The sequence below is a fragment of the Macrobrachium nipponense genome, chromosome 13 (assembly GCF_015104395.2).
Source record: "Macrobrachium nipponense isolate FS-2020 chromosome 13, ASM1510439v2, whole genome shotgun sequence".
In the NCBI taxonomy this organism is placed as follows: Eukaryota; Metazoa; Arthropoda; class Malacostraca; order Decapoda; family Palaemonidae; genus Macrobrachium; species Macrobrachium nipponense.
The window spans coordinates 91,386,602-91,401,601 of NC_087206.1; the positions used below are offsets into that span (position 1 = coordinate 91,386,602).

Here is a 15,000-nt window from a genome sequence, read left to right on the forward strand (position 1 = left end):
AACCTATTGGTCGTTTTAGTAATGGTTTTCCATCGGCGAATGAGAAGCCACACAAATTTCTTCCTGACTAATTTGGCGGTGGCAGACCTCTGCGTGGCTGTCTTCTGTATCTACCAGAACTTCGCTATGTACTCATAACGAATTAATATTTTAGTAAGTATTGAAAAACTTGCCATTATGCAGTGTGTATTCATAAGCTTGGTTTCCATTATACGTTTATTTTCAGTACATTTTTTTACTTTTTTAAGGCCTTGAATTTTCTCTGACTTCTCACCACCTACTTTGTGCATTCCAGGAATGACTTTTCCTAACTGATTTCTGGCTTTTGCTCTGTGGGTTTCTGAATCCTTTGTGAAGTTTCCAAATCCTCTGTGGAATTTCAGAGCCTCAGTGAAACATTTCATAGAAACTTGGGGAATTGACTCTGCTATAATTCTTGCCATCTGTAATGATGCTCCAAAGTGCTTTTATATTATTATTTGTTTTACCTTGATCCTTTTGCCATTTTCATCAACGACTCTACTTTACCCCTTCCCCAAATTCATGACCTGATCAGTAATTCAACTCTGTATAGAACTCTTCCACCCATCAACTCCCAGTTCAGTGCTGTCGTTCATACGCACGTCTCAATATTAATTTCTATAGCTGTTCCGTTACATTCTATGAAGGACTCCAGTTTTATTGTCAACAACTATGTTCCTGAAGGTGTTTCGGAACATTCTTTCAGAGATTTCAATCTTATTCACAATCAAAAACTTTGTTCTCACAGCTGGTATTTCGGAGAATTCCTGTGCCTGATGTACCACTTCATCAACCAGCTGAGCTACACAGCCTCAGTGATCATCCTTGTTGTGGTCAGTGCAGAGAGATACTTAGCAATCGTCGAACCTCTTGAAAGCTAAGACGATTTTGACGACAAAGAAACATGATAGTAAGTCTATTTCATTCTTTTATATACTGTTTAAATATTTGATTGTTGACAATAGAATCCTTAGCCTTCAGTGTCGAACATATCTCTAGACTTTCTTAATCGTCAGTAAGCAGTGAGGTCCAGATAACATTCAGCGTTGGAATCCAGTAATATAACTCAGAAATTAATCGAAAATTGTATTCAAATTGTAATTAATTCGTCTAGTGTTAATTAAAAGAGAATCATCCTTATGAAATATGTGAGGAACATTACAAACCTTGCATTACAATATTATCTCGATGTATTATTTCCTGTATCATAATAAAATGTATTTATATTCCAGATAACGATGGTGTTAGTTTGGATCATTTCAGCTGTATATTCCTGCCCTAGGCTCCTGTATTTCAAAGTACGTTTATGGTAAACTGTGAAGACTTCTAAATGCAATATACTTTCTAGATATCTAAATACACCATAACTTCTTGACGGGATACAGTAGATTTTCATACATTAAGATATTCAATCATTAGTGGCATTTCGTTTCAAACGCCTGGGTCCATCCTTTTGCTTTTCATGATTGCTGATTTTATACAATCAATGGGAGAGTAACATTCAAATGACGTGTGACTTAAAAATATCCTCGTTAGTTATTATTATTTCCTTGTCAAAAGAATGACTTGAAATAGCAACTTATTTTAGGGAAGTACAAAAGAAGAGAATGGCGTGCAGCGCTCGTTCTTGTCTGATATGACAAATAGCAGGTCATATTGGATAGATATACCTTCGGGTCTTCTTTCCAAAATGGTCAAGCTGTGAGCTAACACCTTTAATCGGAACTATCTTCATGACGCAGGTGCACGAATATCCCGTCGAGGGCGGAAGAACCGAGGCCATGTGCATCCTGAGAAGGGACCTTTTCGACACCAGGGTGTGGGACGTCATCAGCCTAGTTCTCCTGTACCTCCTTCCTCTTCTCCTGCTGTCGGTTCTCTACGCCCGTATCGCCCACACCCTCTGGAGGTCGGGGCGCATGCTCACTGCCGCCGCCTCGCCCTACACCAGCTCGGCAGCCGTTGCCGTCGTGTCGACGGCCGCCGAATACGGCACTTTCAAAACGCACCACACGGCTTCTATGACCTCCACGTCGAGCAGTGGGGAGGAGGAAACGACGTCATCGACATGCCGAGGAACCACGGGCGGAATCACACGACCCACATCAACAGGGGGTCCGTCAAGTCGACCCTGTCCACCTACGTCCCCATGGGCTCCATGAGGGGACGACGGCCTACGAGTCAACCACTTCAACTCAGAACGCCATTCCCCTACGCCCCTCTCGGGCACTCGAGGTGCCTCGGCGTCGTCGAGAGTTCTTCCCTAGGGCCGACGAGGAGCCCCCGGGCGGGGAGGACCTCCCCGAGAATCGACCAGGAGCCCGATGCAGCTCCACCCGTCGCCTCTCGTCCTGAGAGCCCGCAGGAACGTCATCAAGATGCTGGATCATGGTGGTTTCTGAGCTTCGCCGGATGCTCCCTGCCCTTCCACGCTAGGAAGATGCTCCAGTACTACTGGAGCAACTAAACACCACAATTCTACAGCGTCCTACATCATGACTCCCATCACCTTTTGCTCATGTATGCTAACTCGGCCGTGAACCCCATCCTCTACACCTTCATGAGCCGCAAATTCCGGACGTCCTCTCGTGACCTTTTGACCTGCAGGGTTTGGCAAGCGCGGAGGCATCGCCAGCCACCGCCCCCGACAGTCGTGGCTAGACTCAGTGGAAGGGACAAAGTCATCACCCACTTGTTGTAACGATGACGCAGAGGGTCACATAAACCAGTTCATAGAAACAGTCTAGAGAGAGACTATCTCTGCTGCGTCATATGGCATCCACTATACCGCCATGCTATTGTTGTTTCAGTGCCCATTTGTTATCTAGTTCAGTTGATATAGACCGTCGTAGAAAGATTCGATTCGTTTATCTTTTGTACAGTAGTGCCAAGAAGAAGAGTTCTGTGCGGTTTCCAGAGTTCAAATTGAGTTCAAAGGAAGACTTCCCGTGGCACATTGTATCACAAATACACTATATAAAATAAGAGAAGGGTATAACTCATCTGTGTCTGATAGAATTGCTCAATGGGTTTTGTGCAGTGGAAAATCCAAAGGTTTTTGTAAACAAGGGTTTTGGTCTGATTCAACTTCAGTGACATATTCTATAGCAGGAGACCTCGAGTAATTGGAAAGAATTCGAAATATAGATATTATCATATGTTCACAAAATTTTGCTAGCTAATTATCCTCACTATTCTATGAATTCACGAGCCTTAAAGATCCTTTAGATAAAAAAAAAAGATAATTTTATTTATCTTATAATGTAAATGTTAAGCTTTCTTTTCAGACGTAACTTCGACACCCACCTTATAACTCGTTTGATTGTTAAGCAGATTTAAGGTACAATCAGTACTAAAAACAAAAGCAAACTGATAAATATATAATTTCATGAATATATCTCTTGATTTTAAGAGAAAAAAAAGCATTGGTTGAGTTTATGAAAAACCTTAATTATGATAATAAAAGTGCATAATTTACAAATGATGGTAACTGATGAACATTTCATATAACAAAAATAAAATCTCAAATTCCAAAGGTACTTTCACCATTCAGTCTTTTACCAACAGAGAGTTCAATAGACGGCGAGATTGAAGATTGTGATGGATTAATAAGTTAAGTCTTTAAATCCCTTTTTATTTTTTTCTAAATCCCTAATAAAAGATAATGTCTGACAATGTGCAGACCAGTGTTAAAGCTGATGATTAACTTTAAATGAGATTGTCAATAGAAAGATGGCGGGTAGTGTTAAGGTTTTAGAACATAATTTCACAACACAAATGTCTATGATAATTATTCCCTCTCTTTCAAAATAACGGCTGGCATGATAAGTTAAGACTAAAGTTTTTTTTAGTGGATAATACTTTTCGTTCTAGTTCTGAAGAAATTGAATCTACCGATGAAAACGTTCCTTTCACAAGGAAAAAATAAGAATATTCTTCTTTTTGAAACTATGACACATATACGCATATAACTGAGTAACTAAGGCAGGTATCACTGGCTAAATAAATAATGTCTTTTCATTTTTCTATTTCAAAGAAACTCATTGGGGTTTTTTTTTATACGGTTTCATTGTCATGCTTTACATGGCACTAGGTATTAAATAAGTATCGATAAAACTATAGAATATTTTTTTCGGATCTGACGGTATCACAAACGATTTCATTGTAAATGACAATATATTTTACCCAGGCTTGAGAATCTTTTTATATCATTCATAAATTGTTACATTTGCTGGGTGTTGTAAAGCCTATACTATGTTATATACATGTATACGTATATATTATATATATATATATATATATATATATATATATATATAGTATATATATAATATATATATACATATATATATTACTATATATATACTAATATAATATCATATATATATACTATATATATATGATATGTATATATATATATATATATATATATATATACATATATATATACTATATATATATATAGTACATATATATATATATATATATATATATATATATATATATATTATATATATATATATAGATAATATATGTATCTATATATAATAATATATATATATATCTATAAATATATATATATATATATTATATAGATATATATATATAGATACATATATATATCTATATATATATATATATATATATATATATATATATATATATATATATATATATATATATATATGTATCTATATATATATATATATATATATATATATATAGATATATATATCTATACATATATATATATATACATACTATATGTATCTATGTATATATATAGATATATATATATATATATATATATATATATTATATATATATATTTATATAGATATATATATATATATATATATATATATATATCTATATGTATAATAGATTACATACGTATATAATATATATATCTATATATATATATATATATTATATATATATATATATATAGTATATTAAATGTTGTCTTCAGATTGTTCCAACTCTTAAACTCTTAAATGTTAAATGACTAATGTTTACAACTTAATCCAAAATGCGCATGTTTATTTCAGAATTATTTAATATAGAGAAAAAAATGCTTATGCATCAATCATTAACCAGAGACATTCACGTGGCTGTAAGTTTCTTCTTCAATGTTTATGAAGAAAACAAATCAAATTTCCATCCCGTACCAATGTATCAATATGAATATCGTAATGTTCTTTACTCGCTCATAAGGTATGAGGATGGTCAGCGATAAAGTTTAATTTCATAAGTGTTTTCTTTTCTTCTTCATTCCTTTAACATGAATGCAAAGGATGAGCTAAATGAATTTTAAAGATCATTGATGAACCGGGACATCGTGAATGACGACATTATGGGCTGAGTTTTTCTTGAATAATAAAAATCACAATTTCCTCGTATTTTTTGACGACGCTTGCGTTTTCAACAGGATACAAGTCTTTCAAATAATTCCATTTCTAATTTACCTCTAAAATTTCATCTTTTAAATGTAATGTGAACGTAATTACTGAATACAGAAACTTTCTTCCAATTCTAGGACTGAAGTATGCCTATACAAGACATACTTCAATGTACAATTAAAGTCACGCTTTAGCAGCAGCCGTGCCGAAGCAGAAACGGCAATATTCTGTTCAAGATAACGAATGAAAAGAATGAAGAATGAATCCTTCCAGTAAACCTGTATTAAAACACAATGACAAACAAGAGTAATTCTAGATCACATTATTAATTTAGTTATATTTTGATCTGTGTATTAACTAATTTGTTTTCACGTACTTCTTCCTTTCTACTTTTCTAACAACTGATCTCTTCTTTATGTCCTCTGTTACTTCTTCCTAATGCACACATTTTCCTTGGAAGCTTGAATTTTAAGTCAACAGGCCCTGTGTAGGCTTGTTTCATATCAATAGGTCTCATCTAAACAATAATCATAGCAATAACAACTTTACGTAAGCATATTGTTCCAATAATTTCGAGTGCACGCTAAGCGCCAGCTAGCACGACAAATTAAAAGACTACTGCGACATCTACTTCACCTTCGGAAATATGAGTTTACTTCTCACGGCTTGTGAAACTGCGTATCTTCGCATCCTTTTATCTGTACACTGTTTTATCTCAGATTTGTACTTAAACATGTTTCACCGAGAGTAAAGAGGACGATTTCTTCCGTTCTTTCATTCTTCCTTTCAATCTTCGGTTAAAACCCCTTGCATAAAAAAACAAAAATCCAAGAATACTCCAAAAAGGGAATTCACCCCGCAGAGAGATAAAAACTATAAGAAAAGGTGATAAATAAATAATTACGAGGAAACAGAAAACAAAAACCAATTCAATGACATTCAGGAAACGTCAGCAACAAAGAGCAGGACTGAATTTACTTCTTGCCTAAACATTTGGAGATCAGAAAATGCCACAACTGCAGTTAGCAAACTATTTCGCACTGAATTGTAACCAAGACAGAACTCCTGGCGAACTCGTGAAACTGTGTATTCTTTTAGGTTTTCCACTATTTCATCTGAAATACGAACCTGAAACGTACTCCACAGAGAGTTAAAAGGATGCTTGGCGTATTATGTTTTGTAAGTTCTATTTTCATTCCAATATTTGCCGAAGTTTAGGGGAAAATGTTTGCTTTAATAAAAGATGATTGTCATCACAGTCGTCACGAAATTATTGAAAAGTGTTGGGATTTTCCTAATCATAGTTAAATAGAACATGCAGGTATCAGGTAACACTAACCTGTATCGTAATAGTAATATCCGAGCTCTGTTGTAAATGCTCGATTTTCTTTCTCTGTTACATCTACGAAACTAATTTATCCTTTTTTTTAATGATTCGTAAATTGCTTTAGTCATTCTGTGGTTTTTCTTAGGTACAAGAGGGCCTTTAAGTAAAATTCACATACTAATAACTTTTACATTCTCTGCTATTGGGTAATATTTAATATTGAAGTATCTTCAATTATTAATTTTTTTCTGTTCGTCTAATATTTTTCTCGTAACAAGAGGGCAGCTAATCAAATAACATGCAAATACCCTTATTATCTCGATTATCTATTAGGATTTATAGAAATATCTTTAGGCATCTGTTTGCTACTTCCCCCTTAAATTAATAAAGCAAGAAAAGATTACCTCATTCAATATTGAACCTTCATCAGCGAGATGCTAATTATACTTAGTATGGGATTGTCACTCCAGGACTGTACTCAGCTTAGACCTGATTCGCTTTTAATGCGCAACTGGATATAGGAATGTAATACTTTTCATTCAGTTCCAGTAATATTTTGTAAAGGGCTGATTTATGAGCCCGGGAGGAACTGATTAGGTTTTGATAAGGTCTAGTGGAAATATTCTGTTCAGCTATCACTATTTTCATAAGAAACCGCATTCAATAAATTCAAAATTGAAATTGTTTTGAAAGGTAAAGTAAAGCTTTTTATCAATCAAATGGAAGCAATATCTCACGACACAAGGGGTACTGCATATTTCATCATTTCCATTCGAGGCTTATTATTATTATTATTATTATTATTATTATTATTATTATTATTATTATTATTATTATTATTATTATTATTATTATTGTTGTTGTTATTATTATTATTATTATTATTATTATTATTATTATTATTATTCAGGGACCATTACATTGCAAACCAGGCTTTCCCATAGGAGTGGAGCAAGAGTTAGAAAACAAGAAACAAAAACATGATAAGCAATTTATGGTGAAAAAAGCAAATTTTGCTGGTTAAACCATAGAATAAAAGAGTAAACTAAGTGACGGCTAGGAACATTTCAGGAAAACTTGAAGGCAAAGAAGCCTGGGATTTCGAATCAAAACGAATATGTCAGGTGACTAATGAATACGAATTATGGCTGACAGTTAAATGAAAGCATTGAATGTGAGAGGCTTATATTGAATTATCTAAACAGCTTAATTGAGACGTCATGGATTTTACTAAAGACATAAGAAAATGTCAAGTAAAATTATATGATTAAAGACTTTTCTTCTATTATTTTAGAGAAATGAGAATGCATTCATTAAACTCAAATTGTAGCCAAATTGCAAGAAAATGTGACATTACCATTCCACGTAAGGAAATATTTTATTATTATAGGTACAAAGCTATGGGCAACATTTGCATTAGCTATGCAGAAATCAGAAATAAGATTCGAGGGAAATCCTTAATTACGAAAGTATTTCTTTTAAGAAAATGCGATCTTAATAGAAAAAAATATTCCACGAGATATCATCAGTAGATATGGGCTTTATTGCATAAGTTAATTCTATGAAAAATATTTATATACCATTACATGCCACTAATTACTGACAAGTTTTGTACACAAATTAATCTTGCTACTGCTATACTTATTGCTTCACAGTTTATAGTAAACATGATAGAAATCATCGCTATCTATTATACAGAGAAGTAGAACATTATTTTCGTTCTTATTTTCATTTTTCTGATATTTTGATAATTTTTATTTTCATTTTCATAGTTATTTACCTAAGAAGGATATTTGTTGATAAATACCCTGACAAATAGATCTATTAGATATACCTTATACCTTTCCTCTCACTGATTGAAGGCTATTATTCAAGCGCCTTTTAGAATCCTGAAGGAGCAAGATGCAATCACCGTCATTTCATTATCAGGTCCTGCAGACGCCACTAAAGGGCAAATGACTAAGGTCGTATCAATTAGTCTCAGGGAAATTAGTATCTATTCTCGTGAATCTTAATAGTCCTTTGATCTAAGCTGATTGACTGGGATGTTGCCTTATGAATCAGGTCATGTTGCTTTTTGGGGTAATTTCTTTTAGTTTGAATTCCTATTTATGTGTATTTTCATAATAAATAATAATAATAATAATAATAATAATAATAATAATAATAATAATAATAATGCGAAGAAGAAGAAGAAGAAGAAGAAAAGAAAAAGAAGAAGAAAAGTATCAAGACCTGAAAAAAGAAATAAGAAGGATATGGGATATGCCAGTGAAAATTGTACCCATAATCCTTGGGACGCTAGTCACGATCCTAGGTCTCTGATAAGGAACCTGAAAAAGTTAGATGATAAAGTAGCGCAGGACTCATGCAGAAAAAAAAAGTGTGCTACCAGAATTAGAGCACTTAGTAAGAAAGATGTTGATGAACTCCTAAAGGAGGACAGGATGCAACCCGCAATCCCAAACTATAAAAAACACCCAGTCGAGTACGGTGAGTGTTATAGAAATAATAATAATAATAATAATAATAATAATAATAATAATAATAATAATAATAATAATAATAATAATAATAATAATATCTAAAAATTTATATAACGATTACACATAAGATGTAGCTAATTAATGATTGTTGCACCATTCACTAATTTTATTTGAAGCCAAAGTCAATCGATCTTATTTACAGTCAAATATGGTTAGTTGACAATTTTAAATCACCCACTAATAAATGATTGACAACTTGGCTGACTGACAGATTTGTTAATTGAAATATGGACGCCATCCGTTTGAACCTTTTACGCAATCTGTTCTATATGCGTGTTTTCTGTGATTTGGGGATATTTTTCCATCATTGCTGGAGAGCCGTTGATTTCGGAAAAAAGCAAATTCCATCAAAATAGTGCTGATGAAATTACTTTCGTGTTAGTGTATCCTTATAAACATTATTATTCTAATATATGCCAAATTGATACATTTTGAGGCTTTTAGGAGCTGGTTGCTTGCTATCTCTCTCTCTACTCGGTCTCTCTCCTAATCTCTCTCTCGCTCTCTCCTCTCTCTCATCTCTCTCTCTCTCTCTCTCTCTCCACCCTGCAAAACGTTATTTTGATGATAAGCTAACAGTTCTGCATAATGTGTTGAAAGTATGAAGGAAATATCAGTCATTTTCACCCTAGTTTATTCTTTTCTTGCTTACTACATTACAATATCCTAACCCCGTAGACTGGTAGGGGCCTCCATCGCACCTCACGTGGTGCACTGTGCGCGTTACTGAAGAGCGTTTGCAGCATCCCTCGGGTTCTAGCTACACCAATATTTTATCCCTTTTCTTTATATCCCATCCCTGGCATTCCTTTTCCCAGCTTCCTGTCTCAGGTTTACCCGGAACTGTTACCGTCTTTTTGGGCAACTGTGCGGTTTTCTCCCACTTCCACCTCTCGATCCCTCTACTTCATCTCAGTGATTATCCGGATGTCTTACTATACCCTGTTTTTTTTTTCATCTGTCCCATCCGCCTGTGGTGTTTTCGCATGGTAACACTGCGTCCCGCTTTAAATAGTTACGCTATGTAAAAGTTTAGGTAAATAAAAGGATATCTGGGTGTACATTTACAACTGAAAAGTGTTTTAATAATTTACTGTATGCGAATTACACGTTAATATTAGAAATAAGATATTATTTAAAGCCAGGGACGCAGTCTTACCATGCGCATACACCCACAGGCGGATGGACAGAGGGTAAAAAATACAGAGTACAGCTGTCCAACCACTCTAACTTCCTCTTTTCGACTGTATGAGCGCTGCTGAATGGCCTAAGTGTCTTAGTGCTTGGCTGGCCAGTCTGAATATCATAAATCCTAAACGATCACGATGTTTTACCATAAAATAAAAATAAACGCCAGACAAGGTTTATAGCATAGTATCCACGCCACAGTAAACATCCCACGCAACACTGGGCTTTAGAAAATAAAAAAGCGAAAACGACCGGGGAACATGAAGGGAGGTACGAAGGAGCTGAATTATTGATATACCATAAACAACTAGATCGCTCTATTCTATTCAGAGACTCGGAAAAAGACTAAATCTACATGTCGTAAATTCGAACTTTGTTCTGGAGAGCTGTCAAGTAGATGGCTAGTGGGAAACGGAAAGAATATTCACGAAAACAATTCCAACGAACGTTTCAGATATTCTGGGTGTCCGTTCGCTTAGAATAGAGTATTTACCTTCATCTTGAATCTACAAAATAACCTTCTCCTATTTGTTTACTGTCTGGTAATGATGTTAGAGAAGGGATTTTATTGATACATGTTTTCGCAGCATTGAAAGAATATTACTTTACCAGTGAGACTAACAATGGAGATTTAAAAGGTAGTTAGACAAAGCAATGGATTAAGTAAGGACTATTATGTTCATTGCCAATAATAGAATAAAACTTTATTTGTCTATATTTGGCATTATATTCATTCAGAATGAATTCTGCTTGTGAGATTAGCTTTGGAAATTGTGAAAGGAAAAGATATTGTCTAGAAAAAGCGACGGATTAAAAAGTATTATTGTATATCTTTATGTAAAAGTTCAAAATGTCCACTAGCAGCCTTTAATTTGATCAAACAATTTCCAGGATATTAAAAGCGAATTCACGCTTACTACATCCACAATATTAGTATCTTTCATGCAACCTAAGTTTCTTCTCTTTAAGAGATAAATCTTCCAGATGTTCATATGGTTTCCAAACATATCCATGTGATTTAAATTCCTGACATCTGGTATACTGAAAAATATGTCATGTTACTTCATAAGTACAACCTTTGATGACGTAGTTCTCTTATGTTTATAGAATGACTGATAATGTTCACTAAGTTTATACTTGGACTGTATTGCTTTGATATTATAAAATTTTTGATGTTTGTTTTCACGAACGTATTAATTTGACCAAATGTCAGATACGAATAAAGGGAACAAATAGGTTGCTAAAATGGTTACAAAAGTCTATATTATGCAAATATTATCCATAATTAGAATTAGTCGTCATGTTAACATGATTATAGGTAATATCGTCGACATCAGATTTTCTTTAAAGTTCCTTGTATATCCTCAATATTTTGGAGATCATTTTTCTCAGCAAAACCTCAGCTTCCTTCATGAGATTTCGTAATAAAAACATGTTTCTTGAAGGGATTGCATGAGGCCAAACCTGACACGTTTGCGAATATTTATTGCCAGCTCCAAATTAAATCTCTCTCTCTCTCTCTCTCTCTCTCTCTCGTCGTTCCTCTCTCTCGCTCTCTCTCTCTCTCTCTCCTCTCCCTCCACTCTCTCTCCTCTCTCTCTCTCTCTATATATATATATATATATATATATATATATATATATATATATAATATTAAAAATATATATATATTATATCTATATTCGGCTCTTTTATTAAGTTTGAGTAGCCTTTACATTTCCCTCAAATATGTACGTCGTTTTTCCGCCTTATGATAAATATATATATATATATATATATATATATATATATATATATATATATATATATATATATATATATAATATATATATCATGGTGGAAAAACGACGTACATATTTGAGGGAAATGTAAAGGCTACTCAAACTTAATAAAAGAGCCGAATAATTTCATAATCAAATGACTCGAATACTGTAACGAAATATCATTTATTAAGAGTAGAGGGGAAGCGTAATCTGGTTAAGAAACAGTAAAAACATGTAATTTATTCATATCCAGATATTTCGTTGTTATCTAGAAAGATACACCTTCTGTCTTGCCAATATTGATAAATGCCAGTTATTCTGGGTCATTATTACTAACGGTCACACAATATTTTGAGGGGTAGAGGAATGTCATTCTCTTGTAGTTAAGGGATGAAAATATATTTTTGCTATTAAGAAACACAATAAGCTTCGTTAGAATGTACATGTAGCTGTATGGAAAGAGGATACGCAAGTTCATTGACCTAAGAACAGTGGAGAAAAACTATCTAAAGTTTAGTTTCTCTCGTCCTTCATTAGCTTTGCTGATATTCATATTGTCTAGATATATTCATAATTTTCAGGGATTATTTTTTCTTTATATTAATGTATAATCAAGAAGGAAGTAATTGAAATCAACAAGAAACCGATAAGGACAACACCAAAAAAGCGAAAATAATACCCAAGACTCCGCATCCATAAGGCGGAAACATTGTGGAAGAGTCTACGGGTTAATCAACCCACATTTAATTACTTCATGTTTTGTGCATGGAAAATAAATAGTACAGTACACAAACTAATGATGTATTATTCGCTACAATTATTGTACAAAACAAAATTAACATATAAGAGAAAAGAATTATGCTGAAAATCTGAGAAGACTCAATAAGAATTCAATTCGAATGATGCAACCATACTATTAGTCTCCTGATTTATTTAAATGTGAGTTAAGGACATACAAAAACCGAGCACACACACACATATATACATACACTAGCAAACAGCACCTTTATCCCACTTTCCATTCAAACAATGTTTGCAAAGTGTCTGGTGTCTTCGTTTAGTCTTAAAATGGTAATTGTTTTTTTTTCCTCTTTTCTTTACAAATATGTGAATTATAATGGCTTCCATCGGACAAAAAAATCCTCTCTAAAGTATTAGACATTCCTACTTTTTATCAATTTGATTTTATTTAGATCAGTATAATGTTACTCACTGTCTTTGATCGCATTTCTTTCCTATCTGACTCCAAACGTTGTAATCAATAAGATTATCTTAATTACGATATACGCTAGAAGGGAATTAACTCTCTAATTTCATTAATAATTTCTGCATTTCCTATTACCTTCAGTTATTTATTTAAAATCAACACCATAAACTTTTAAAGCTCTAATTCCGAGTTAATATCCCCTGTAAGCTTTTTGCAAATGAATAGGGTTCATCCTCTGAATAATGATAATAATAATTATAACAATTATCCTCTAGGTAAATCACAATCCCTCTCTTAATGAAAAAGGAAGCCTGTTTATGAAGAACGTTGATATCAATACCGCCTACTCTCCTCAGCCAGTCATATCCAGCGGGATCGATGTCATTTATCTCATTAATTGTCTTATATCAATGTTGATACCTTGGAGATGAAGGGCATGCCTGAAACAATATCCTGTAATGCCTTTGAATTCTGAATTAGGATCTTATGTTTTCTTTCATTAAAGGAAAAATTGCTACGTATAATTACATGGTCAATCTAATGTTGATTGATCCATTTGTAGCTAATGTTTGTGTATGAAAAGATCTTGTTATCAAAGATTGAGGATTGCGTTGTACACTGCATGTCCTCCTTCCTTTCTTTGATGGTTTTTGAACTGTTTTTTTTCTCTTAATGATCAATGATCTTCTAGTTATCTGCTCAACCTCTACCATTGTAAACAGCAGCTCTGTCAATTATCTCAGACGATTATGACGGAAACTATTTTCTGTGGTCTAACTAAATCTGAAACAGCTAAAAATTTAGACCCATTCTTTATAGTCAGAGAAACCTAAACAAGTAGGATGTACCTAAAAGCAAAAGAAATAACAAAGAATTCTGGATGGCTAAGGAAAATCTGAAATGACTTGCACAATTAAATTATCTTCACGAAAACATAATTGAAATTCACTTAAGTTCTCCTCCTCTGGACAATTCTTTATCTCACAGCTTATTCAAACAGACTCCAATAACAGAAAAATATAAGCTAATTCAAAGATCAGAGAAATGAAAAAAATACATAAAAATGTTTGACCTTCTGTTTGAAAGACTTAAAAGATGTTATGAGATCAGGAGCATAATTACATTTTTATTTTTTGTTCTTAGCGCTAACGAGTTTCCCAAATTGCGTGTGGGGAGTTTTTTTTATGTAATTCCTTGTATTAAAGGAAAACTATGATTCTTTTGAATACGATAAATAGGTCTGAGAAAGCCTCTTACATATGATTCTGACACCAAAATGGTGTTTGACTAATATTTTCAGGTTATAAAAGGAGCCCGGCCATAAATGTCTCTTTTTATTTCTCCCGAGTTGGTAATAAGCTGCCTGTCCAACGGGCTATTTATCTTTCTATTTATCTATGCATCTACCTGTATAATTTGGTGTGTATATATATATATATATATATATATATATATATATATATATATATATATATATATATATATAAATCTGATATATTTAATGATGGGTTTCATTTTTTCAAGAGGTCAAAGGTTAGATAGCTAC

General features: G+C 33.4%; 1 pseudogene; it reads left to right on the plus strand.

Annotated features, from left to right (window-relative positions):
- Positions 1 to 6: 6 nt before the first annotated feature.
- LOC135225512 (trissin receptor-like) lies at positions 7 to 2,921 on the plus strand (annotated as a pseudogene).
- The last annotated feature ends 12,079 nt before the right edge of the window (positions 2,922 to 15,000 follow it).